This window comes from Phyllobates terribilis, unplaced genomic scaffold (assembly GCF_046119375.1).
Source record: "Phyllobates terribilis strain yellow unplaced genomic scaffold, ASM4611937v1 Scaffold_782__1_contigs__length_678473, whole genome shotgun sequence".
Classification (NCBI taxonomy): Eukaryota; Metazoa; Chordata; class Amphibia; order Anura; family Dendrobatidae; genus Phyllobates; species Phyllobates terribilis.
Window position 1 is genome coordinate 59,665 of NW_027363542.1, and position 25,483 is coordinate 85,147.

At 47.9% G+C, this 25,483-nt stretch overlaps 7 non-coding genes and 1 pseudogene across 7 annotated transcripts; all 8 read right to left on the reverse strand.

Annotated features, from left to right (window-relative positions):
* Positions 1 to 4,912: 4,912 nt before the first annotated feature.
* On the reverse strand, positions 4,913 to 5,103 carry LOC141240016 (U2 spliceosomal RNA). Its single transcript, XR_012305336.1, has one exon. It is a non-coding gene; the product is annotated as a U2 spliceosomal RNA (small nuclear RNA).
* Positions 5,104 to 6,212: 1,109 nt separating this feature from the next.
* On the reverse strand, positions 6,213 to 6,403 carry LOC141240083 (U2 spliceosomal RNA). The gene has a single exon (XR_012305386.1). It is a non-coding gene; the product is annotated as a U2 spliceosomal RNA (small nuclear RNA).
* Positions 6,404 to 7,512: 1,109 nt separating this feature from the next.
* LOC141240015 (U2 spliceosomal RNA) lies at positions 7,513 to 7,703 on the reverse strand. The gene has a single exon (XR_012305335.1). It is a non-coding gene; the product is annotated as a U2 spliceosomal RNA (small nuclear RNA).
* Positions 7,704 to 8,812: 1,109 nt separating this feature from the next.
* Positions 8,813 to 8,996, reverse strand: LOC141240045 (U2 spliceosomal RNA). The gene has a single exon (XR_012305364.1). It is a non-coding gene; the product is annotated as a U2 spliceosomal RNA (small nuclear RNA).
* A 525-nt stretch (positions 8,997 to 9,521) lies between these two features.
* Positions 9,522 to 9,637, reverse strand: LOC141240072 (U2 spliceosomal RNA; annotated as a pseudogene).
* Positions 9,638 to 10,746: 1,109 nt separating this feature from the next.
* LOC141240052 (U2 spliceosomal RNA) lies at positions 10,747 to 10,936 on the reverse strand. Its single transcript, XR_012305371.1, has one exon. It is a non-coding gene; the product is annotated as a U2 spliceosomal RNA (small nuclear RNA).
* A 12,326-nt stretch (positions 10,937 to 23,262) lies between these two features.
* On the reverse strand, positions 23,263 to 23,453 carry LOC141240084 (U2 spliceosomal RNA). The gene has a single exon (XR_012305387.1). It is a non-coding gene; the product is annotated as a U2 spliceosomal RNA (small nuclear RNA).
* Positions 23,454 to 24,568: 1,115 nt separating this feature from the next.
* On the reverse strand, positions 24,569 to 24,759 carry LOC141240085 (U2 spliceosomal RNA). The gene has a single exon (XR_012305388.1). It is a non-coding gene; the product is annotated as a U2 spliceosomal RNA (small nuclear RNA).
* Between the last annotated feature and the right edge of the window lie 724 nt (positions 24,760 to 25,483).

Genomic DNA, 25,483 nt, shown 5'->3' on the forward strand with positions numbered 1-25,483 from the left:
CACCTTTATTGCACCATCCTCACACCTCACACCATCCATCCGTACATTCCTCTCACCAAAACATTTAAAGGAACTCTTAGTCCAATTGACCTTAAAAGCTGAGACACTACAAAACAAACTTAATATCAACCTTGCCCTACTCATCGCAGCCATATTCCCACTCACAATCACTACATCATCCATGTAACCTAGAATTCTCACATCCTTTCCATTACTCCTAGGAATAATCACACCTCTCATAACCTTATCCTTCCTAACCATACACATCAACACTTCAATCACACTAATAAACAAAAAAGGGGACATAGGGCACCCCTGACGCACTCCTGATTTAATTCTCACTTTCTCACTCAACCACCCATTCACCAAAAATTCACTTGAAACATTACAATACAAACTCCTAACACAGTTTACAAAATTCCTGGAATAACCCATCTTAGACAAAACCTTAAACATAAAGCTATGTGACACACGGTCAAAAGCTTTTTCAAAATCAACCGAAAACAACAAACATTTCTGCTTACGACTCATACAATCCCCAATCACATCACGCAACAACACCAAATTTTCAGTCATACTTCTCCCAGGAACTGCACACACTTGATCTTCATCCACCACACCGCCAATCACTTCCCGCATCCGGCTAGCCAACAATTTACTAAACACCTTATAGTCTGCATTCAAAAGGGTGATTGGCCTCCAATTCCCCAAATCCTTTTTATCACCTTTCTTATGAACCAAAACCACCACCCCATCTCTCATAGATTCACTCAACATATTCTCCGTGAACATATACTGGCACACCTCCAATAAGTCATTTCCCATCGTGTCCCATTCCTTAACATATAACTCCACGGGCAGTCCATCCTTCCCAGGTGTTTTATTCTTACTCGCAGACATCACCACTTTTTTAACTTCATCCAACACAATTACATCATCCAATATTTCACGTTCATCCTCACCCAAACAACCTTCTAAACACCCCAAAGCATCAGTCAACATCCTATCATCAACCCATTTTTCCCCATACAACTCCTTATAAAACAACACCACCTCCTGCATCACATCCTTCCCACTCACACACACCCCATCACCATTCACCACCTCATCCATATCTACTTTCTTCCCAAAAACTTTTTTGAAAAAAAACCTTGTGCATTTCTCATTTTTCTCCAAATGTTCAATCTTAGAACGGTAAATAATTTCTTTCCCTTTACCCTCAATATATTTCTTAATCTCTTCTTTCACTTGACACATCAAAACATCCACATCCACTCCAATCATCCTTAACTTCCTCAGCCACTCCAGTCTAGAGCTTAAATCATTAAATTTTGCTCTATTCATTGCTGCTTTCCTCCTGCCCCTTTTTCTAAAGAAAAAACCAATCTCACTCTTCATCCAGTCCCACCACTCAAGCACATTCCTGAAATCACTTTTTTTATCCCTCCACCTAACATACATTCACCTAAAATCACGCATGATCCTATTATCTTCCAGCAAACGCACATTAAGTTTCCACACGCCACCACCATATACAAAGGAAATCTTACCTTCTAGACGTGCCCTCAAACACACATGGTCAGAGAAGGGAACATCTTCCTGCTGGAAATTCCTACAAATAACATTTTGTGAAGAAAAGAAGATACGGTCTATTCTAGACTCTATGCCTCCCCTGTCGGCCTTATAGGTCGCAGGAGGTGGATTACCTAAAAAAACTTCCGCAGCATCCTGTAAGGAAAAATCCGCCACAAGACTCTTGAGTCTTTTACCTGTAACATCCATCTTATCCCCCTCCGTCACACAATTGAAATCTCCAACAAAAATTATTGGCATTTTGCCAGATAAAAAAAAACATAATTTCTCAAAAATTTCCAGCCTCTCCCCTTTATCTATTGGTGCATACATATTTACCACCCTAACCCTCCACCCCCTACAATTTAACTCACATATTACACACCTCCCCGCCTCCACCACCATGTAACTTTCTATCTTAACACTATAACCCTTCACCAAAACACCTACCCCACAATTTTTATTACATACAGAACCAGACCACACACTTTGACCTAAAGGCCATGCATTTTCACTTAAGGGATCGGAGATCCCACACTCCTGGACACAGTATACGTCCGCATCCAAGTTGCTCAAGTAGTCCAAAATTGCCACTCTTCTCGAATCAGATTTAATCAGCCTAACATTTAGCGACAAGATGCTGAGAGCAACTTGGGCACCCATCTATTAATTTGATGTGGCAGGTCACGACAACATGCCCACCTGTACATCATCCTAACCCTTCTGGGGGTAGGACGCTGGACGTGCAGATATCGTAGTTTGTGCCTTCCCCCAAAAAAGACACATCTTGGGGATCGGATGCAGTAGGGTACACCCGGGCTGGACTCACACTGCAGTCACTTAAAGGGGAAAAGGATGGTTCAGTTTTCTTCTTTTTCTTCACTGAAGCGCCTCCATCTTCATCTGAACTATAATCCCGCCGCTGGGGGTCAAAGTCCCCCTGACCTCCCTCCTCCTCAAGGTCAGAAACGACATCGCTCCAGGCCACATGCGGTGTTCTGGTCAGATCAGACTCCTCTTCCCCCTGCAATGTAACCATCATGTCTGGAATTTCAGCCTCCAGATCCTCCACCGGGGCCTCTTCCATGCCTATACGATCATCAGTTATCGTCTCAGACTCACTGACATCTGAAGCCACAGACGCGGCCCTCTGCACCGGTGGCTCAGGTGCCAGCTCCATATTTCCTCTTACATTCACACGAACCAGTTCTGGAAAAGCAACCCGAGCCTCCTCCTCATCCAGGAAAGCCAGAGTAGATATCGGAGCAGTCGGAGTTGGAGCAGTCGGAGTTGTAGCTGTGGGTGCAGGAGATTCATTTCTTCTCCTTCCCCTTCCCGCTGCCCCCGCATATGAACCAGGATGGAATATACAGTCTCTGAAGGCATGCCCCTTCTCTCCGCAGAGGTTACAGACTATTTCATTTTTGCAGTTATTGGAAGAATGACCCACCTCATTGCACTTCCTGCAAATAATCTGTCTGATGTCGCATGCTTCCTGAGTATGGCCATACCTCCTACAATGACGACAAAACCTGGGCGCATTGGGGAAGAACAGGTAACCCCGCTCACTCCCAATGGAAAAATTTGATGGAGGATAATGTATACCCCCTGGTTCATCAGGACTTTCCCGGAACTTGACCATGAAACGATATTTACCGGTCCATAGTTCCTCCTCATTCATGACTTTTACTGCCACCTTGGTAATATAGCAGTGCCTATTTAGAAAGGCATAAATCAAAGCCAAGTCCACATGTGGGTTGTACATGAAAACAGTCAGAGGTACCTCTTTGGAGCAATACAAGATGACAAAAGTCAGCCCATCCAAATATTGATTGTCCAGATTCTTTTTCAAACAATCATAGAAATTGTTGCAAACAGCCATAGAAGTAAATACAAGATTATACTTGCTTTTGAATTGCTGGAGGCACAAGATTTCTTCCTTCTTCACTTCAAGGAGTCCAAACAAAATCTCCTTCACCACGAAGCTGAGGGTAAAGATTCCTTCTTTGCCTTCTTCCACATCAATCTGGATTCCAAACTTCACTCGAGCCTCACCGGGCCCAGCGTATCGAATGCGTCCCATTATCGCTAGTCGTGTCTACTGGCCAACTCCTTATAGCAGCAAGTGGCTTAAGCCATAAAATGGCGATGCCACAGGGCCAAGAGTTAACGCACAGACAGCCAAATGACTAAACCCATTACAGATCTGAGCCAAAAGGCCGAGAAGCGATAACCAGAATTGGTTTCGATCTACGGAGCCACCCAAGGATCCTGAAGAGTCAATTTGTGGAGATGAGCTCCTGGACTCCCGTTAAGAAGACATGTTGTCAACCTCTAGATCCCTTACATGCCTGCACTTTTCGGCTTGCTGCTGCTGCAATCCACGCGTTTTAGATCTGCATAACTCCACCTCTTTAAACACAGCACCCTCACCCCCTGCTGTTCCCACCCGCCTCAACACCGTTGGAAGGGAGGAGAACCAATTAAGGCGGGGGGTGGGGTGGAACGAGCAGCTGTCTACCCTTAGCAGGAGGGCTGCTGATTACTTACCTCTCCTGCTGCTGCTGGCTGTCCAGCAGCAGACTGAAGGTGGCTGCTGCTGTGCGCAGGTATATAAAGGCTCAGAGCCTATTATGACACGCACAGCCAGCGTTCCATTGCCACATTCCATCTACTGCAGGCAGGATACCTGGCTGGCTGAATGTCGCTGAGAAGCTCACAGAGACCGCCATAAGCAACAGTTTAACAGAATGCCACAGACTAATCAACCAAACTTTTTGGGTTGGGTTCTCTTTTATAGTCTGCAGGCATTAATTGAAAGAAGTCAGTGTTCCAGCAGAGGGAGACAACGTTTCAGAAAAGGCATTGTAGCAAACCAAAAAAGAAATTTTAAGCGCAGCAGAGTAACCAGCGCACATACCTGTTAGCTCAGGTGAGTTTAAAAGGCTGCTGTTGATAACAAGGGCATTTGCTAAATAGATGGTGTGTGTGCAACAATATACTGAAAGGTCAATTATATTGTGCAGCTTATCTCACCACCTGTAGTTATTTAGGTGAAAGCTTCAAAATGCTTGCCTAATATGTCTGTTTATCCAAAAGGAAGTAAAGAGGGAGAGCTAGAAAGATAGCATTGCGTTACATTACATGGCAATGCAATGCACAGTTGCTGAAGTTGAACCAAAATGAGCTTGTCATCTGGCTTCTGCAACTTTGAACATGAAAAATCCAATGAGGAGAAGAAAAGCAAAGCCAAAGAGTCCATCCCAAAATCCGACAAACAAGCAAAATGAACAAAAAACAATGAATTCAATACTTTCTGATTTTAGAAACTGCATTAAAGAAGGGGTGCACCGGTCCTGGAGATACTGCAATACCAGGTCAATGCGTGGAGTGGACAGAGCAAGCTCTTTTTCCATCTCCCTGTTCTAAAAATCCATTTAATATATGGTCCCCAGATAGGGGACGTATCAGATATTAAACTGATAAGAACAGATACTACACTTGATCTTAGCCAAGAGGCCGAGAAGCGATAACCAGAATTGGTTTCGAACTACGGAGCCACCCAAGGATCCTGAAGAGTCCATTTGTGGAGATGAGCTCCTGGACTCCCGTTAAGAAGACATGTTGTCAACCTCTAGATCCCTTACATGCCTGCACTTTTCGGCTTGCTGCTGCTGCAATCCACGCGTTTTAGATCTGCATAACTCCACCTCTTTAAACACAGCACCCTCACCCCCTGCTGTTCCCACCCGCCTCAACACCGTTGGAAAGGAGGAGAACAAATTAAGGCGGGGGGTGGGGTGGAACGAGCAGCTGTCTACCCTTAGCAGGAGGGCTGCTGATTACTTACCTCTCCTGCTGCTGCTGGCTGTCCAGCAGCAGACTGAAGGTGGCTGCTGCTGTGCGCAGGTATATAAAGGCTCAGAGCCTATTATGACACGCGCAGCCAGCGTTCCATTGCCACATTCCATCTACTGCAGGCAGGATACCTGGCTGGCTGAATGTCGCTGAGAAGCTCACAGAGACCGCCATAAGCAACAGTTTAACAGAATGCCACAGACTAATCAACCAAACTTTTTGGGTTGGGTTCTCTTTTATAGTCTGCAGGCATTAATTGAAAGAAGTCAGTGTTCCAGCAGAGGGAGACAACGTTTCAGAAAAGGCATTGTAGCAAACCAAAAAAGAAATTTTAAGCGCAGCAGAGTAACCAGCGCACATACCTGTTAGCTCAGGTGAGTTTAAAAGGCTGCTGTTGATAACAAGGGCATTTGCTAAATAGATGGTGTGTGTGCAACAATATACTGAAAGGTCAATTATATTGTGCAGCTTATCTCACCACCTGTAGTTATTTAGGTGAAAGCTCCAAAATGCTTGCCTAATATGTCTGTTTATCCAAAAGGAAGTAAAGAGGGAGAGCTAGAAAGATAGCATTGCGTTACATTACATGGCAATGCAATGCACAGTTGCTGAAGTTGAACCAAAATGAGCTTGTCATCTGGCTTCTGCAACTTTGAACATGAAAAATCCAATGAGGAGAAGAAAAGCAAAGCCAAAGAGTCCATCCCAAAATCCGACAAACAAGCAAAATGAACAAAAAACATTGAATTCAATACTTTCTGATTTTAGAAACTGCATTAAAGAAGGGGTGCACCGGTCCTGGAGATACTGCAATACCAGGTCAATGCGTGGAGTGGACAGAGCAAGCTCTTTTTCCATCTCCCTGTTCTAAAAATCCATTTAATATATGGTCCCCAGATAGGGGACGTATCAGATATTAAACTGATAAGAACAGATACTACACTTGATCTTAGCCAAAAGGCCGAGAAGCGATAACCAGAATTGGTTTCGAACTACGGAGCCACCCAAGGATCCTGAAGAGTCCATTTGTGGAGATGAGCTCCTGGACTCCCGTTAAGAAGACATGTTGTCAACCTCTAGATCCCTTACATGCCTGCACTTTTCGGCTTGCTGCTGCTGCAATCCACGCGTTTTAGATCTGCATAACTCCACCTCTTTAAACACAGCACCCTCACCCCCTGCTGTTCCCACCCGCCTCAACACCGTTGGAAGGGAGGAGAACCAATTAAGGCGGGGGGTGGGGTGGAACGAGCAGCTGTCTACCCTTAGCAGGAGGGCTGCTGATTACTTACCTCTCCTGCTGCTGCTGGCTGTCCAGCAGCAGACTGAAGGTGGCTGCTGCTGTGCGCAGGTATATAAAGGCTCAGAGCCTATTATGACACGCGCAGCCAGCGTTCCATTGCCATATTCCATCTACTGCAGGCAGGATACCTGGCTGGCTGAATGTCGCTGAGAAGCTCACAGAGACCGCCATAAGCAACAGTTTAACAGAATGCCACAGACTAATCAACCAAACTTTTTGGGTTGGGTTCTCTTTTATAGTCTGCAGGCATTAATTGAAAGAAGTCAGTGTTCCAGCAGAGGGAGACAACGTTTCAGAAAAGGCATTGTAGCAAACCAAAAAAGAAATTTTAAGCGCAGCAGAGTAACCAGCGCACATACCTGTTAGCTCAGGTGAGTTTAAAAGGCTGCTGTTGATAACAAGGGCATTTGCTAAATAGATGGTGTGTGTGCAACAATATACTGAAAGGTCAATTATATTGTGCAGCTTATCTCACCACCTGTAGTTATTTAGGTGAAAGCTCCAAAATGCTTGCCTAATATGTCTGTTTATCCAAAAGGAAGTAAAGAGGGAGAGCTAGAAAGATAGCATTGCGTTACATTACATGGCAATGCAATGCACAGTTGCTGAAGTTGAACCAAAATGAGCTTGTCATCTGGCTTCTGCAACTTTGAACATGAAAAATCCAATGAGGAGAAGAAAAGCAAAGCCAAAGAGTCCATCCCAAAATCCGACAAACAAGCAAAATGAACAAAAAACATTGAATTCAATACTTTCTGATTTTAGAAACTGCATTAAAGAAGGGGTGCACCGGTCCTGGAGATACTGCAATACCAGGTCAATGCGTGGAGTGGACAGAGCAAGCTCTTTTTCCATCTCCCTGTTCTAAAAATCCATTTAATATATGGTCCCCAGAAAGGGGACGTATCAGATATTAAACTGATAAGAACAGATACTACACTTGATCTTAGCCAAAAGGCCGAGAAGCGATAACCAGAATTGGTTTCGAACTACGGAGCCACCCAAGGATCCTGAAGAGTCCATTTGTGGAGATGAGCTCCTGGACTCCCGTTAAGAAGACATGTTGTCAACCTCTAGATCCCTTACATGCCTGCACTTTTCGGCTTGCTGCTGCTGCAATCCACGCGTTTTAGATCTGCATAACTCCACCTCTTTAAACACAGCACCCTCACCCCCTGCTGTTCCCACCCGCCTCAACACCGTTGGAAGGGAGGAGAACCAATTAAGGCGGGGGGTGGGGTGGAACGAGCAGCTGTCTACCCTTAGCAGGAGGGCTGCTGATTACTTACCTCTCCTGCTGCTGCTGGCTGTCCAGCAGCAGACTGAAGGTGGCTGCTGCTATGCGCAGGTATATAAAGGCTCAGAGCCTATTATGACACGCGCAGCCAGCGTTCCATTGCCACATTCCATCTACTGCAGGCAGGATACCTGGCTGGCTGAATGTCGCTGAGAAGCTCACAGAGACCGCCATAAGCAACAGTTTAACAGAATGCCACAGACTAATCAACCAAACTTTTTGGGTTGGGTTCTCTTTTATAGTCTGCAGGCATTAATTGAAAGAAGTCAGTGTTCCAGCAGAGGGAGACAACGTTTCAGAAAAGGCATTGTAGCAAACCAAAAAAGAAATTTTAAGCGCAGCAGAGTAACCAGCGCACATACCTGTTAGCTCAGGTGAGTTTAAAAGGCTGCTGTTGATAACAAGGGCATTTGCTAAATAGATGGTGTGTGTGCAACAATATACTGAAAGGTCAATTATATTGTGCAGCTTATCTCACCACCTGTAGTTATTTAGGTGAAAGCTCCAAAATGCTTGCCTAATATGTCTGTTTATCCAAAAGGAAGTAAAGAGGGAGAGCTAGAAAGATAGCATTGCGTTACATTACATGGCAATGCAATGCACAGTTGCTGAAGTTGAACCAAAATGAGCTTGTCATCTGGCTTCTGCAACTTTGAACATGAAAAATCCAATGAGGAGAAGAAAAGCAAAGCCAAAGAGTCCATCCCAAAATCCGACAAACAAGCAAAATCAACAAAAAACATTGAATTCAATACTTTCTGATTTTAGAAACTGCATTAAAGAAGGGGTGCACCGGTCCTGGAGATACTGCAATACCAGGTCAATGCGTGGAGTGGACAGAGCAAGCTCTTTTTCCATCTCCCTGTTCTAAAAATCCATTTAATATATGGTCCCCAGATAGGGGACGTATCAGATATTAAACTGATAAGAACAGATTTTTTTTGATTGAAGCTGCATCCAAGGCACTGAAAGATGTGACCGAAGTCACACCAAAACAGCGCACGAGGCGAGGATTCATGTGGACCCTTCCCGGAGGAGAGGGTCCCCAATAAACCATCCCCATCCCTCCGAGCCAGAAGGCCACAGCGAGGGTCAGGGATCTCCAATGCTCTCCCTAGCCGAAGCCGGAGAAGAGCCGTTTTCGTGCTCCCAGCTTCCATCTAGGCTGCCACCCTAGTGGAGCTGGAGCCTGTGTTGGTTTCTCAGCCCAAAGCTGACCAGACCTCCGACCGGGTTTATAAAAATTCCCCTTCCTAGCCCGGAGGCCAGGAATAGGGGGGGGTTGCTCAGAAAGTATGATTGGCAAAGGTGCGGCGTGCTACGAAGCCAAGTCTTTCTGGGGTTCCCAGTCCCAGTAAGCTTGAACTCCCACCAGGGCGCCTACTCCTGGGGCACATTGCTCCAAAGCCCTCACACTTACCCAGCCTAGTGACTTCGATCCTGGAGGGCCATGTTTTCCATCAGATAACTCTATGAGCCACCTGGCGTACTAACAAGTGCACCAAACCAGTGTGTAAAATGCATCAATTTACTAGGGCAGCCCAAGGACAAAACTGCCTTTTCAAAAGATACTACACTTGATCTTAGCCAAAAGGCCGAGAAGCGATAACCAGAATTGGTTTCGAACTACGGAGCCACCCAAGGATCCTGAAGAGTCCATTTGTGGAGATGAGCTCCTGGACTCCCGTTAAGAAGACATGTTGTCAACCTCTAGATCCCTTACATGCCTGCACTTTTCGGCTTGCTGCTGCTGCAATCCACGCGTTTTAGATCTGCATAACTCCACCTCTTTAAACACAGCACCCTCACCCCCTGCTGTTCCCACCCGCCTCAACACCGTTGGAAGGGAGGAGAACCAATTAAGGCGGGGGGTGGGGTGGAACGAGCAGCTGTCTACCCTTAGCAGGAGGGCTGCTGATTACTTACCTCTCCTGCTGCTGCTGGCTGTCCAGCAGCAGACTGAAGGTGGCTGCTGCTGTGCGCAGGTATATAAAGGCTCAGAGCCTATTATGACACGCGCAGCCAGCGTTCCATTGCCACATTCCATCTACTGCAGGCAGGATACCTGGCTGGCTGAATGTCGCTGAGAAGCTCACAGAGACCGCCATAAGCAACAGTTTAACAGAATGCCACAGACTAATCAACCAAACTTTTTGGGTTGGGTTCTCTTTTATAGTCTGCAGGCATTAATTGAAAGAAGTCAGTGTTCCAGCAGAGGGAGACAACGTTTCAGAAAAGGCATTGTAGCAAACCAAAAAAGAAATTTTAAGCGCAGCAGAGTAATCAGCGCACATACCTGTTAGCTCAGGTGAGTTTAAAAGGCTGCTGTTGATAACAAGGGCATTTGCTAAATAGATGGTGTGTGTGCAACAATATACTGAAAGGTCAATTATATTGTGCAGCTTATCTCACCACCTGTAGTTATTTAGGTGAAAGCTCCAAAATGCTTGCCTAATATGTCTGTTTATCCAAAAGGAAGTAAAGAGGGAGAGCTAGAAAGATAGCATTGCGTTACATTACATGGCAATGCAATGCACAGTTGCTGAAGTTGAACCAAAATGAGCTTGTAATCTGGCTTCTGCAACTTTGAACATGAAAAATCCAATGAGGAGAAGAAAAGCAAAGCCAAAGAGTCCATCCCAAAATCCGACAAACAAGCAAAATGAACAAAAAACATTGAATTCAATTCTTTCTGATTTTAGAAACTGCATTAAAGAAGGGGTGCACCGGTCCTGGAGATACTGCAATACCAGGTCAATGCGTGGAGTGGACAGAGCAAGCTCTTTTTCCATCTCCCTGTTCTAAAAATCCATTTAATATATGGTCCCCAGATAGGGGACGTATCAGATATTAAACTGATAAGAACAGATCAGGTTTCAACATAATTTATTAAGTGCGTAAAAGATGGTTTACAATCAAAAACAACAACACAAACAGTACATTATTAAAACACAGAATTCCACCCATAAAAACCCCATATACGATTAGCATCCCTCCTCCCAATACATTTGACATCCCTCAAGTAATAAATATACATCTGGCTAAAAGCAATTTTAAGACAATCCTTCACAGAAATAGCATCACGTTTAAAAAGTAAAATATTGCGTGCCTTCCAAAGGGCATCTTTAAAACAGTTAATCATACACCAACATATACAATACTGTTGAGGGGTCGGACATTTAAAAAGGCCATATAAAACATATTCATGGTTAAAATCTCTTAAACCGCAAGTCCATTTTAAAAGAATCCCAACTTTGTGCCAAAGTTCCTGTGCAAATGGGCAATTCCACATAAGGTGCAAGGTGGTTTCGTCATTAACACATGAGTCTCTGGGGCATTTGGCTCTGGCCACCAGGCCTCTCCTGTGTTGAAACTCTCTGGTGGGGAGGCACTGGTGGACCACCATCCATGCGATGTCCTTATGTCCATTTGCTAAGAATTTCCCGAAGACATTCTTCCAAACTTGCTTCGATCTCTCTTCTGAGAAATTTACTATGGGGGTCACATCTTCATTCCTCCTCAGAAAAGATAAAAGCTTCTTGCGGTCTTTAAAAATGTCCATATTAAAATCACCAAGGCTATAAAATCGAACAGTCTTTTCTAAGATTGCTTGGTGTTTGGGGGGGCATAGTAAAACAGGGGAATTCAACGACAACTTAAACCATCTTTTAAAAATCATCCCACAAGTATATTTTAAAAAATAACTTAGCGCACTATTACCATTAAAATGTTTGAAACAAAAGCAGAAATAATTTAAATACAAATAAATATGTAAATCGGGGACATCCCTTCCGCCGTTCATTTTATTCTTCCTCATTATTTCTCGCCTTAATTTTTCCATTTTGGAGTTCCATAAAAACATAAAGATCATCCTAGTCATTTTTTTAATTAAAACATCAGAGGGGGGGTACACCATAGCTATATACAGTATGAGGGGTAACAACACTGATTTTATAATTAAAATTTTCCCCTCCATTGTTTAGGGACCTCAAACCCCAAAATGATATTTTCTTTGACATTTTTTCTATGACATTCTCCCAGCTTTGAGTTCCCACATTCTCCTCGTTAAAAACAACTCCAAGAATTTTTACATTGTCTCGTTTTATAGTGAGCTGCGGGAGTTGGGCGGTGTCCCAGGATCCCAAAGTCAGACATTCAGATTTATTTAAATTAAGTTTAAAACCGGATGCCTGGGAAAAAAAATCAATGCGCAACACCGCCCTCCGGAGGGAAGCAGGGTCCACGCACACAACCGTCACGTCATCCATGTAGCCAAAGACTCTCACATCACTGCCACCTCCGCCTGGAACAGGAACCCCTCTAATCACTTTGTCTTTCCTTATTGCGCTCAGCAGGGGCTCCATGGCGCAGATGAACAGGATGGGCGACAAGGGGCATCCCTGCTTCACTCCGGACTCAAGGGGAACTCCATCTGTTAAAAAGCCATTAAGAGAAATTTGACTAAAACAATTTTTATATAAAATCTTAATACAATTTAAAAGCATATTAGGGATACCCATTCTTTTTAAAACTCTAAAAAGAAATCTATGAGAGACTCTATCGAAAGCTTTTTCAAAATCTAGGGCTAAAAGAGCTACATTTTGACCCCGGTCTCTGGAATACCAAATTACATCCCTTAATACGTTTAAAACCTCTGAAATACTTCTGCCTGGTACACTACAAACCTGCTCAGGCTGGATTAGTTTGGCAATGACACTCCTGAGCCGGTCTGCAACCACCTTAGCAAGTACCTTGTAATCAACATTTAGGAGAGTTATGGGTCTCCAATTCGCTAGAGTACTGCGGTCACCTTTTTTATATATCAAAGACACCACTCCTCTCCTCCACGAAAATGGCAACTGTTCACAAATAAAAACTTCTTTAAAAAGCATAAAAAGGTCCTCTTTTAAAATGTCCCAAAAAGTAAGGTAAAATTCTACAGGTAGTCCGTCACACCCAGGTGCTTTACCCTTAGAGAAACTTTTAAAAACATAAAATAATTCCTCTAAAACAATATCGCGTTCTAAAAACTCCTGGTCTGTAAAATTTAACTTAAAATCGAGATCATTAAGAGCATCAGATAAAAAGGACTCATCTATACACTTTTTACTAAAAAGATGCTTATAAAAGTTAAAAGTAGCATTCAACATTCCCTGCATAGATGTTTCACCCTCTAGATTTGTGATCACTTCTCTTTTATCCATGACTTTTTTGAAGAAGAAGCGACAGCACTTCTCCCCCTCCTCCAAGTGCTGCACTCTAGAGTTAAAAATAATCTCTTTCCCCTTTGTGTCTATGCAGTTCTGGATTTCAGTTTTTAGGCTAGCAATATCATCTCCCACCTCCACCCCTAGCTCTTTGAATTTAAAAAGTGTTTGCAGTTTGGTGTTAAGATCACTAAAACATCTTTTTTTCTCTCTAGCTTTACGTCTCCCTGCTTTTATAAAAAACATTCTGACTTTTTTTTTCAAATTTTCCCACCAGGTTACCATAGGGGCATCAGAAGGTTTTTGTCGCCGCCAGGCTTGATAGGCTTTACCAAAGTCTTGTCGAATCAGAGGGTCCTCCAGCAGGTAAGTACTTAGACGCCAGAGGCCCCTGTTGACCCTCTGTTCATCCCGGTATTCTAGATGCACCTCCAAGCCCTTATGGTCAGAAAATATATTTGATGTTAAAACACATTTTACAGGGTTAAAATCATCTGATAGGAAAATAAAATCGATCCTGGAGGACACCCCTCTTCCGGACCACGTATAACCAGGGTCCGTCGGCAGGAGTGACCTCCACGCATCGCATAATTTAAAATCAGTTATAAAATCTTTCAATAGATGACATGACTTATCCAATTTGCGTAAAGGGTCACCCCCTGCTCGTTGTTCACTAGCACAAAGACAATTAAAATCACCCCCTACGACCAGGGGAGATGACCCAGTACAGTACAATGGCAATATCCCAAATAAATTAATTCTCTCTTGCTTATCAGGGGGAGCATAAATATTCATTACACGTAGGGTAAAACCATTAAATTTAAAATGCACTAAAACCACTCTGCCTGGTACTATTTCTGTGACAGCATTTATAGTAATATTTCTCCCACGACAGAGGAAGCCCACCCCCGCTGACTTGTTGTCATTGGAGCCAGACCAGATGGAGGGCCCCAGTCTCCAATCTGTCTTGATATCATTATAATTTAGTGCATGTTGTATCCCGCATTCCTGTAATAAACATATGTCAAAGTCAGTGGTTTCTAAATACTTGAATAGAGCAGCCCTACGAACTGGGCTCTTTAATGACCTCACATTCAGTGAGACAAGTCTTATTGTGGGCATTCATAGGTCAGGGTGGTGGATCTTCCATGAGGACACCTGACTCAAAGCCCTGTATATCAAATTGCTCCAGGACATCCGGGCTAGAAGACCCAAACGACTCGATATTCTGTGAGCCGGCGGTTGCCCCCTCGTAGGTCACGGTTCCCAGCCACATTCCAGGAGACGCTGGGGATTCGACATTCCGTCTCTTTTTCGGGGCAGACTCCACTAGGTCACTGGTGCAGTCCTCCTCTTCCTCCACCTCCTCCAGGGGGGGAGACTGGTCCATCAGGACAAGATCAGCAACACAGATTTCCTGATGTTCGCCACCTAGAAGCAAAGCCCCCTCATCTGGCTGGCTAATCGCCCTGGAAGATCCTGAGGCCATCGCTGCGTGGTCCCCTGTAGCCAACCGCACAGGGGCACCACCCTCCAGCCCAACAGGATCGGTATCGGGAACCATCGATACGGAGGATACCCTCCCAGAAGGAGGACCCCCCCGCTCCGGTCCATGCGAGGTCCGCCCATCGTTAAGGGACTTCGATGCAGGTGCCGCCCCAGAGGGGCCTCCGGCTCCCTGCTCCATCCCAGCCTTCTCGCCCTTCGAACCGCCCTCCGACGCCGGCCTGCCAGTGAAGACCGGTGGGCGCATCGGCTCAGCTTCAGAAGATGCAGCTTCTGCGTAGGTCCTGGTCCTGGTCCTGTTGGGGCATCCTCGGAACATGTGCCCCGCCTCACCGCAGAGATTACATTTCCTCCCAGCGGGACAGTCCTTCATTAAATGTCCGTAACAGCTGCAATTATTGCAGCGGTCTACTTTCCTGCCCGTGCAGGACGTTTGGGTATGACCCATTTGTCCACAGTTCCTGCAACATACTGGCATTCCAGGATAAAATAAGTAGCCTCTGCTCTTACCGATTACGAAGGTTGAGGGAGGGTGTAGCATTCCTCCCACTCCACTAAGGTCCCTCTTTAGACGGGCCATATACCTTCTCTTGCCGCACCAGAAGCCTACCGCGTTCTTCACAGTACCCAGGTATCTCAGATCATCACAATAGCGGGTAAGGTAGGTCGAGATGTCTGCAGCTTCCACAAAGGGGTTCGGGAAATGCACCACGATGGGGATCTCGTCATAAGCATACAAGAGACAAAAGGTTAGTCCATCCAACTCATCTAAGTAGTTTTTCTCGTTTACCTTTTGTACGAGTTGCTGACAGCATCCCTGGCTCTTGAAGGTGATGGTGTATGTCCCCTTGTACTCGTTGTCCTGGAAGCAGAATATGTCTTCCCGCCGAAACTCCAGAACTCCAAGAAGAATCCTATGGCAGATGTAGTCCAAATTCTTCTCCATCCTCGATGCTGCTCCAACTTCAATCCTCACGGTGTTCCGCATCCGGGCATCACCCGATGAATATGTGAGCGTTGCCGGCATCCTTCACTCAGGAACGTACCGACTCTTCTCTCTGAAAGGCGCAAGCCTTCATGGGATCCCTTCCCGTTGCTCCCGGACTAATCCTTCCTCCCAATAGCAGCAGGGGGGTTAAGTCCCTCCGAAGAGGAACGATCCCCCCAGGCCGAGAGAAAGGGTACCAAGAGCACCTCACAGGCAAGACCACACAGGTAAACCTGATAGATCGTGCCAAAAGGCAGAGAAGCGATAACCAGAATTGGTTTCAAACTACGGAGCCACCCAAGGATCCTGAAAAGTCCATTTGTGGAGATGAGCTCCTGGACTCCCGTTAAGAAGACATGTTGTCAACCTCTAGATCCCTTACATGCCTGCACTTTTCGGCTTGCTGCTGCTGCAATCCACGCGTTTTAGATCTGCATAACTCCACCTCTTTAAACACAGCACCTTCACCCCCTGCTGTTCCCACCCGCCTCAACACCGTTGGAAGGGAGGAGAACCAATTAAGGCGGGGGGTGGGGTGGAACGAGCAGCTGTCTACCCTTAGCAGGAGGGCTCCTGATTACATACCTCTCCTGCTGCTGCTGCTGCTGGCTGTCCAGCAGCAGACTGAAGGTGGCTGCTGCTGTGCACAGGTATATAAAGGCTCAGAGCCTATTATGACACGCGCAGCCAGCGTTCCATTGCCACATTCCATCTACTGCAGGCAGGATACCTGGCTGGCTGAATGTCGCTGAGAAGCTCACAGAGACCGCCATAAGCAACAGTTTAACAGAATGCCACAGACTAATCAACCAAACTTTTTGGGTTGGGTTCTCTTTTATAGTCTGCAGGCATTAAATGAAAGAAGTCAGTGTTCCAGCAGAGGGAGACAACGTTTCAGAAAAGGCATTGTAGCAAACCAAAAAAGAAATTTTAAGCGCAGCAGAGTAACCAGCGCACATACCTGTTAGCTCAGGTGAGTTTAAAAGGCTGCTGTTGATAACAAGGGCATTTGCTAAATAGATGGTGTGTGTGCAACAATATACTGAATGTAACGGGTCCGGGAGGCGGAACCTCTGAGCTACTATACAAGGGGGCGGCCCTTGTAAGGGAGCGGGTGGCAGTCTCTGGGTAAGGGGTAGGTACGACCTGTGATGGCAGAACCTCCGGGTAGGCTAGCAGGCAGATGGTAGACGTGTGCTCCCAGGTGAGCAAGCGAGAGTCTCTGGAATAGCAGGTGGTCACGGCACGTGACGGCGGAACCTCCGGGTAGGCTAGCAGGCAGATGGTAGACGTGTGCTCCCAGGTGAGCAAGCGAGAGTCTCTGGAATAGCAGGTGGTCACGGCACGTGACAACGGGACCTCCGGGCTGGCAAGCAGGCAGGTAACGGAGATGCGCTCCCAGGTGAGCGGGCAAGAGTCTCTGAGATAGCTGGTGGTCACAGCACGTGACAACGGAGCCTCCGGGCTGGCAAGCAGGCAGGTAGCGGAGAAGCGCTCCCAGGTGAGCGGACAAGTTGGTCCTTAGACAGACTGACCGGAGTTGTAAGGCAGACCGTCGGACCTCAGGCAGGCAGGCAGGTAACAAGTATTCAGGCAGGAATCAGGCAGGTAACTAGCAGGAAACCGGCAGGAAACTGGCAGGTAACTGGCAGGTAACTGGCAGGTAACTGGCAACGGGACCTGAGGGCTGAAGCACAGGTGAGACACAGGTGCAAACAACATTGCTCGGGCACCTCCATTTTGGAGGAGGTGCCTTATATATGATGAAGTCCTCCGGCCATTGGCCGGGGACTCCTTAGGACGGCGCGCGCGGTCCCTTTAAGAGGAGGGGAGCGCGCGCGCGCGCGCCCTAAGCACAGGGGCCGGGAAGGAGCGCGCGCTGAGAGCAGAGCGGGAGGAGGACGCCGGGAAGGAGCGCGCGCTGACAGCAGAGCGGGGAGAGGACGCCGGGCACGGAGCAGAGCGGTGAGGGGAGCAGCGTCCCAGCCTAGCAGAGGGCAGGGACGCCAGCGCTACAGTACCCCCCCCTTTAGGCCCCCCCTTTTTTAGGCCAGACAGAAATTTAGCTAGGATAAGAGGTGCATGGATGTTCTCCCGGGGCTCCCACGTTCTCTCCTCAGGACCAAACCCCTTCCAATCTACCAGAAAAAAGGTCTTTCCTCTTACCCTTTTGGTGGCAAGAATGTTCTCTACCTCAAACTCGTCCTCAGCAGAAACCGGAGCAGGAGGCGTACCTGTAGACTTGGAAAAAGAGTTAAGCACTACAGGTTTGAGGAGAGACACATGGAAGGAGTTAGGGATCCGTAAGTTGGCCGGGAGTTTCAATTTATAGGCCACCGGGTTGATCTGACTGATGACCTCCAGTGGGCCGATGAACCGAGGCCCTAACTTATAGGAAGGGATCTTGAGCCGGACATATTTGGACGAGAGCCAGACTTTATCCCCAGGGCGGAATTGAGGAGGGTCCAGACGTTTTTTGTCAGCGTGTCTTTTCATACGCTCGGATGACAGAAGGAGTGCGGACCGGGTACTCTCCCATATGGAGGAAAATTTGTTAACAAGAGATTCCGCAGCCGGATTGTCCGCCGAGGTGGAGACGGGAAACGGGATCCGAGGATGCTGACCGTAGACTACAAAAAACGGGGATTTGGAGGAAGACTCGCTCTCGTGATTGTTGTACGAGAATTCGGCCCATGGCAGGAGATCCACCCAGTCAGAATGGTGGGCATTAACGAAGTGCCGAAGGTAACTGGTCAGGTTCTGATTGATCCGCTCCACTTGACCATTAGACTGTGGGTGGTAAGCGGAGGAGAAGTCCAGGGTGACGTCTAGCAATTTACAAGTGGCTCTCCAGAAACGAGAAGTGAACTGTACCCCACGATCCGACACGATGTGACGGGGCAGGCCATGAAGACGGAAGATGTGGTGGATAAAGTCTTTAGCCAGCTCAGGTGCAGACGGAAGACCTGGCAGTGGAATGAAGTGAGCCATCTTGGAGAAGCGGTCAGCGACCACCCAAATGACCGTACAACCGGCAGAGACGGGTAGATCAGTAATGAAGTCCATCGCTATATGCTGCCAGGGGGCAGCAGGTACTGGCAGAGGTAGGAGGCGGCCGGCCGGCAGGTGTCTCGGAACTTTGTTGCGGGCGCAGGACACACAGGCAGAAACAAAGTCTATTACATCCTTGTGCAGGTTAGGCCACCAGTAGTGCCGGGTAATAAGCTGGAGGGTCTTTTTCTGACCGGCGGGGCCAGCTAGTTTAGACGAATGACCCCAGTGTAGGATCTTCTCCCGATCAGGTACTGGTACGAACGTCTTACCAGGAGGAAGACGATTTAGACTTACGGGAGCCACCTGCATTACTCTGGCGGGATCGATGATATGTTTCGGATCCTCCTCGAGATCAGACACCTGAAAGGACCGAGACAAGGCGTCCGCCTTGACGTTTTTGTCAGCCGGACGAAAATGAAGGACAAAATCAAAACGAGCAAAAAACAAGGACCACCGGGCTTGGCGCGGGTTAAGTCTCTGGGCATGCTGGAGGTAAGCCAAGTTCTTGTGGTCAGTGTAAATTATTACCGGGTGAAGAGCCCCCTCGAGCAGGTAACGCCACTCCTCCAATGCCAGTTTGATGGCCAATAACTCTCGGTCTCCTATGGAATAGTTGCGCTCAGAGGAGGAGAAGAGTTTAGAGAAGAAGCCACAAGTTACCATCCTCCCGGAAGATGATTTTGAGTAAGTACCGCTCCGGCTCCAGAGGAGGAGGCGTCAACTTCCAGGAAGAACTGTTTGTTGCCATCTGGGCGATGCAGCACCGAGGCGGAAGAGAAGGCCTGTTTAAGGGAAAGAAAGGCCTCCTCTGCTTCGGGTGGCCACTCTTTGGGATTAGTACCTTTACGGGTGAGCGCAGAAATTGGGGCCGTCCGGGAAGAGAAGTGTGGTATGAAGAGGCGGTAGTAGTTGGCGAAGCCCAGGAATCGCTGAATGGCCTTCAACCCCTCCGGTCGGGGCCATTTCTCGATGGCAGACAGTTTCTCAGGATCCATTTGTAGGCCGGTCTGAGAGATAATGTAGCCCAGAAACGGAAGCGAGGTCTGCTCAAAGAGGCACTTCTCAAATTTAGCGTAGAGATGGTTCTGCCTTAGCCTGAGCAGGACCTGACGAACGTCCCTCCGGTGAGTCTGGAGATCCGGAGAGAAGACCAAGATGTCGTCCAGGTACACCACTACGCAGGAGTAGAGAAGGTCCCGGAAGATGTCATTGACCAACTCTTGAAAGACGGCAGGAGCGTTACAGAGACCAAAGGGCATTACCAGGTATTCATAGTGGCCGTCCCGGGTGTTGAATGCCGTCTTCCATTCATCCCCCTGACGAATACGAACCAGGTTGTACGCCCCACGAAGATCCAGTTTGGTGAAGATCCTAGCCCCCCTCAGGCGATCAAATAATTCTGGAATGAGCGGAAGGGGGTACTTATTCTTCACCGTGATCAGGTTTAGGCCTCTATAGTCTATACAGGGACGGAGAGAGCCGTCCTTCTTTTTGACGAAAAAGAAGCCTGCTCCCGCCGGGGAGGTAGATTTCCGGATGAATCCTCTGGCCAGATTCTCCTCAATATATTCGGACATTGACCGGGTCTCAGCAGCGGATAAAGGATAGATACGCCCACGGGGAGGAGTAGTACCGGGTAGCAGATCGATGGGACAGTCGTATGGTCTATGTGGTGGTAATGTCTCTGCCTCCTTTTTATTAAAGACATCTGCATAAGACCAATAAGGAATCGGAAGTCCAGGTAGATTAGCTGGGGTAGGAGAGGGACGGACGGGATGGACGGGAACCAGGCAGGTTTTATGACAGTCTTGTCCCCAGCGAAGGACCTCTCCGGTTTGCCAGTCTAGCACGGGTGCATGTCTCTGGAGCCAGGGCAGACCTAGCAAGAGGGCGTGAGAGAGTCCAGGCAGAACATGAAAGGAGATACTTTCAGAATGCAGCATTCCCACCTGCAGGGTAATGGATTCGGTGATGAGTTGAATGGGGCGAGGTAAGAGGCCCCCATCCACGGCAGCGACAGACAAGGGTACAGCCAGAGGTTTGGTAGGGATGCGGTATTTCTCAACCAGGGACTGTGAAATAAAGTTCCCGGCTGCTCCAGAGTCAAGTTGGGCTAGTTCGAAATAACGGTTCTCCCCGTAGATGATCGAAACTGACAACAGCAGGGATGGAGAGGATTTATTCTTGTCTAGGTGGACCTCTCTGAGCGAACCTAGACACAGGCGTTTCCCGACCTCTCCGGGCAGGCACGGATCCGGTGCTCCTTACTGCCACAGTAGAAGCAGCTCCCCTCGGCACGGCGTGAGTCCTGACGGGTTTTGACCATCTTGGTCTGGTCGACCTGCATAGGCTCAGGAGAGTGTACCTGGGGAGAGATGGAGGGAATGACGGGTTTCTGGGAAGTAGGAGCTAAACGTGGAATCCTTCTCTCACGGGTGACCTCCTTGGCACGCTCCTGGAACCGTAGGTCAATCCGGGTGGCAAGGGTTATTAGATCATCGAGAGAGATAGGAATGTCCCGACCAGCAAGTTCATCTTTAATACGACCGGACAGACCCTCCCAGAAGACGGATACCAGAGCGTCGTTATCCCAGGCCAGCTCCGAGGCAAGGGTGCGGAACCGTATGGCATATTGGCCCACGGTGAGACCCTCCTGACGGAGGCGTAGCAGAGAGGATGCGGATGAGGTCTTCCGTCCGGGTTCGTCGAAGACTTTCCGGAAAGCCGAGAGAAAAGCAGGCAAGTTGGACACCAGGGGGTCTCCTCTCTCCCATAGAGGATTAAGCCAGGCCAGGGCCTCCCCGGTGAGATGGGACATGATAAAGGCAATTTTGGCCCGGTCGGAATTAAACTGATGGGACAAAAGTTCAAAGTGCAGGGTGCACTGATTTATGAAGCCCCGAGCCTGGACGGGGTCGCCTCCGAAGCGAGGAGGTGCAGAAAGCCGGGGTCCGGGGTAGGATACCATAGTATTAGTGGGCAGCGGAGTTGCCAGATTGCAAGATATGGCACTGGCGGAGGTTGTTGGTGGATCAGACAGGGTGTTCAGGCGAGTATTAACATTCCGCAGATGACCCAGGATGGCCTCCTGTTGGGACTTCTGACGGGACAGTTCCAGACAGAGGTCCGAGAGCGAGGGAGCTTGGGTGCCACCGGGTTCCATGGCCCGAGCAAACTGTAACGGGTCCGGGAGGCGGAACCTCTGAGCTACTATACAAGGGGGCGGCCCTTGTAAGGGAGCGGGTGGCAGTCTCTGGGTAAGGGGTAGGTACGACCTGTGATGGCAGAACCTCCGGGTAGGCTAGCAGGCAGATGGTAGACGTGTGCTCCCAGGTGAGCAAGCGAGAGTCTCTGGAATAGCAGGTGGTCACGGCACGTGACGGCGGAACCTCCGGGTAGGCTAGCAGGCAGATGGTAGACGTGTGCTCCCAGGTGAGCAAGCGAGAGTCTCTGGAATAGCAGGTGGTCACGGCACGTGACAACGGGACCTCCGGGCTGGCAAGCAGGCAGGTAATGGAGATGCGCTCCCAGGTGAGCGGGCAAGAGTCTCTGAGATAGCTGGTGGTCACAGCACGTGACAACGGAGCCTCCGGGCTGGCAAGCAGGCAGGTAGCGGAGAAGCGCTCCCAGGTGAGCGGACAAGTTGGTCCATAGACAGACTGACCGGAGTTGTAAGGCAGACCGTCGGACCTCAGGCAGGCAGGCAGGTAACAAGTATTCAGGCAGGAATCAGGCAGGTAACTAGCAGGAAACCGGCAGGAAACTGGCAGGTAACTGGCAGGTAACTGGCAGGTAACTGGCAACGGGACCTGAGGGCTGAAGCACAGGTGAGACACAGGTGCAAACAACATTGCTCGGGCACCTCCATTTTGGAGGAGGTGCCTTATATATGATGAAGTCCTCCGGCCATTGGCCGGGGACTCCTTAGGACGGCGCGCGCGGTCCCTTTAAGAGGAGGGGAGCGCGCGCCCTAAGCACAGGGGCCGGGAAGGAGCGCGCGCTGAGAGCAGAGCGGGAGGAGGACGCCGGGAAGGAGCGCGCGCTGACAGCAGAGCGGGGAGAGGACGCCGGGCACGGAGCAGAGCGGTGAGGGGAGCAGCGTCCCAGCCTAGCAGAGGGCAGGGACGCCAGCGCTACACTGAAAGGTCAATTATATTGTGCAGCTTATCTCACCACCTGTAGTTATTTAGGTGAAAGCTCCAAAATGCTTGCCTAATATGTCTGTTTATCCAAAAGGAAGTAAAAAGGGAGAGCTAGAAAGATAGCATTGCATCACATTACATGGCAATGCAATGCACAGTTGCTGAAGTTGAACCAAAATGAGCTTGTAATCTGGCTTCTGCAACTTTGAACATGAAAAATCCAATGAGGAGAAGAAAAGCAAAGCCAAAGAGTCCATCCCAAAATCCGACAAACAAGCAAAATGAACAAAAAACATTGAATTCAATTCTTTCTGATTTTAGAAACTGCATTAAAGAAGGGGTGCACCGGTCCTGGAGATACTGCAATACCAGGTCAATGCGTGGAGTGGACAGAGCAAGCTCTTTTTCCATCTCCCTGTTCTAAAAATCCATTTAATATATGGTCCCCAGATAGGGGACGTATCAGATATTAAACTGATAAGAACAGATACTACACTTGATCTTAGCCAAAAGGCCGAGAAGCGATAACCAGAATTGGTTTCAAACTACGGAGCCACCCAAGGATCCTGAAAAGTCCATTTGTGGAGATGAGCTCCTGGACTCCCGTTAAGAAGACATGTTGTCAACCTCTAGATCCCTTACATGCCTGCACATTTCGGCTTGCTGCTGCTGCAATCCACGCGTTTTAGATCTGCATAACTCCACCTCTTTAAACACAGCACCTTCACCCCCTGCTGTTCCCACCCGCCTCAACACCGTTGGAAGGGAGGAGAACCAATTAAGGCGGGGGGTGGGGTGGAACGAGCAGCTGTCTACCCTTAGCAGGAGGGCTCCTGATTACATACCTCTCCTGCTGCTGCTGCTGCTGGCTGTCCAGCAGCAGACTGAAGGTGGCTGCTGCTGTGCACAGGTATATAAAGGCTCAGAGCCTATTATGACACGCGCAGCCAGCGTTCCATTGCCACATTCCATCTACTGCAGGCAGGATACCTGGCTGGCTGAATGTCGCTGAGAAGCTCACAGAGACCGCCATAAGCAACAGTTTAACAGAATGCCACAGACTAATCAACCAAACTTTTTGGGTTGGGTTCTCTTTTATAGTCTGCAGGCATTAAATGAAAGAAGTCAGTGTTCCAGCAGAGGGAGACAACGTTTCAGAAAAGGCATTGTAGCAAACCAAAAAAGAAATTTTAAGCGCAGCAGAGTAACCAGCGCACATACCTGTTAGCTCAGGTGAGTTTAAAAGGCTGCTGTTGATAACAAGGGCATTTGCTAAATAGATGGTGTGTGTGCAACAATATACTGAAAGGTCAATTATATTGTGCAGCTTATCTCACCACCTGTAGTTATTTAGGTGAAAGCTCCAAAATGCTTGCCTAATATGTCTGTTTATCCAAAAGGAAGTAAAAAGGGAGAGCTAGAAAGATAGCATTGCATCACATTACATGGCAATGCAATGCACAGTTGCTGAAGTTGAACCAAAATGAGCTTGTAATCTGGCTTCTGCAACTTTGAACATGAAAAATCCAATGAGGAGAAGAAAAGCAAAGCCAAAGAGTCCATCCCAAAATCCGACAAACAAGCAAAATGAACAAAAAACATTGAATTCAATTCTTTCTGATTTTAGAAACTGCATTAAAGAAGGGGTGCACCGGTCCTGGAGATACTGCAATACCAGGTCAATGCGTGGAGTGGACAGAGCAAGCTCTTTTTCCATCTCCCTGTTCTAAAAATCCATTTAATATATGGTCCCCAGATAGGGGACGTATCAGATATTAAACTGATAAGAACAGATACTACACTTGATCTTAGCCAAAAGGCCGAGAAGCGATAACCAGAATTGGTTTCAAACTACGGAGCCACCCAAGGATCCTGAAAAGTCCATTTGTGGAGATGAGCTCCTGGACTCCCGTTAAGAAGACATGTTGTCAACCTCTAGATCCCTTACATGCCTGCACTTTTCGGCTTGCTGCTGCTGCAATCCACGCGTTTTAGATCTGCATGACTCCATCTCTTTAAACACAGCACCTTCACCCCCTGCTGTTCCCACCCGCCTCAACACCGTTGGAAGGGAGGAGAACCAATTAAGGCGGGGGGTGGGGTGGACGAGCAGCTGTCTACCCTTAGCAGGAGGGCTCCTGATTACATACCTCTCCTGCTGCTGCTGCTGCTGGCTGTCCAGCAGCAGACTGAAGGTGGCTGCTGCTGTGCACAGGTATATAAAGGCTCAGAGCCTATTATGACACGCGCAGCCAGCGTTCCATTGCCACATTCCATCTACTGCAGGCAGGATACCTGGCTGGCTGAATGTCGCTGAGAAGCTCACAGAGACCGCCATAAGCAACAGTTTAACAGAATGCCACAGACTAATCAACCAAACTTTTTGGGTTGGGTTCTCTTTTATAGTCTGCAGGCATTAAATGAAAGAAGTCAGTGTTCCAGCAGAGGGAGACAACGTTTCAGAAAAGGCATTGTAGCAAACCAAAAAAGAAATTTTAAGCGCAGCAGAGTAACCAGCGCACATACCTGTTAGCTCAGGTGAGTTTAAAAGGCTGC